This window comes from Triticum dicoccoides, chromosome 6B (genome assembly GCF_002162155.2).
Source record: "Triticum dicoccoides isolate Atlit2015 ecotype Zavitan chromosome 6B, WEW_v2.0, whole genome shotgun sequence".
Lineage (NCBI taxonomy): Eukaryota > Viridiplantae > Streptophyta > Magnoliopsida > Poales > Poaceae > Triticum > Triticum dicoccoides.
In genome coordinates this window covers 57,290,114-57,291,755 of record NC_041391.1, presented here as the reverse complement: position 1 = coordinate 57,291,755, position 1,642 = coordinate 57,290,114, and positions in this window count along the sequence as shown.

Genomic DNA, 1,642 nt, shown 5'->3' with positions numbered 1-1,642 from the left:
AATTTTACAAATGTTAATCAGTTGACAAATTCATGTTTCACACATAATAATAAAAATCAGAGGCATGTCTCATAACATCGAACAAGGTGGCATAAAGATTAACTCATAATGCCATGTCTCTTATGCAAAAAACAAATAAACTGAAAGTGCCAGTGCCTTCCATCGAACAAGTTGGCTTAAAGAATAAACTCAAAGTGCCATGTTTCTTATCCTTAAACAAATAAACTAAAATTGCCAGTGCCTCAATTGATTATGAATACTTCATCTTTATGCCCGGTTCCTACATAATAAATTGTAAATAACTCATCAGACAATTGTAAAGGGAGAAACAAAAAATAATTAAAATAATGTAAAAGTTACTTTTCATTCTCAGGGCACGTTTGCCGTCTATGCCCCTTTTTCTTACAAATGCCACAAAGAGGACCGGGTTTTTCTCAGAAAATGATTTTGGTCTTCCATTTTTTGTAACATTTGGATCTGTCTTTGCCCGCTCTGTCATGCTCTGTTTAGGGGCGCCCTTCGTGGAAACTTTTACGGGATCACCTATGACATCAACATGCTGTTTCGGCTGACGTGGCTCTTCATGCACATTTCTTCTACTACCAACTGAAGGTAATATACCCTAGAGGTAATAATAAAGTTATTATTTATTTCCTCATATCATGATAAATGTTTATTATTCATGCTAGAATTGTATTAACCGGAAACATGATACACGTGTGAATACATAGACAAACATAAAGTCACTAGTATGCCTCTACTTGACTAGCTCATTAATCAAAGATGGTTATGTTTCCTAACCATAGACATGTGTTGTCATTTGATTAATGGTATCACATCATTAGGAGAATGATGTGATTGACATGACCCATTCCGTTAGCCTAGCACTTGATCGTTTAGTATGTTGCTATTGCTTTCTTCATGACTTATACAAAGTTCCTGCAACTATGAGATTGTGCAACTCACCTTTACCGGAAGAACACTTTGTGTGCTACCAAACGTCACAACGTAACTGGGTGATTATAAAGGTGCTCTACAGGTGTTTCCGAAGGTACATGTTGGGTTGGCATAATTCGAGATTAGGTTTTGTCACTCCGATTGTCGGAGAGGTATCTCTGGGACCTCTCGGTAATACTCATCACCTAAGCCTTGCAAGCATTGTAACTAATGAGTTAGTTATAAGATGATGTGTTACAAAACGAGTAAAGAGACTTGCCGGTAACGAGATTGAACTAGGTGTTGGATACCGACGATCAAATATCTGGCAAGTAACATACCGATGACAAAGGTAACAACGTATGTTGTTACGCGGTTTGACCGATAAAGATCTTCGTAGAATATGTAGGAACCAATATGGGCATCCAGGCTCCGCTATTGGTTATTGACCGAGAATAGTTCTAGGTCATGTCTACATAGTTCTCGAACCCGTAGGGTCCGCACGCTTAATGTTACGATGACAGTTTAATTATGAGTTTACAAGTTTTGATGTACCGAAATTTGTTCGGAGTCCCGGATGTGATCACGAACATGACGAGGAGTCTCGAAATGGTCGATACATAAAGATTGATATATTGGACGACTATATTCGGACACTGGAAGTGTTCCGGGTGGTTTCAGAGAAAACCGGAGTGCCAGAGGGTTA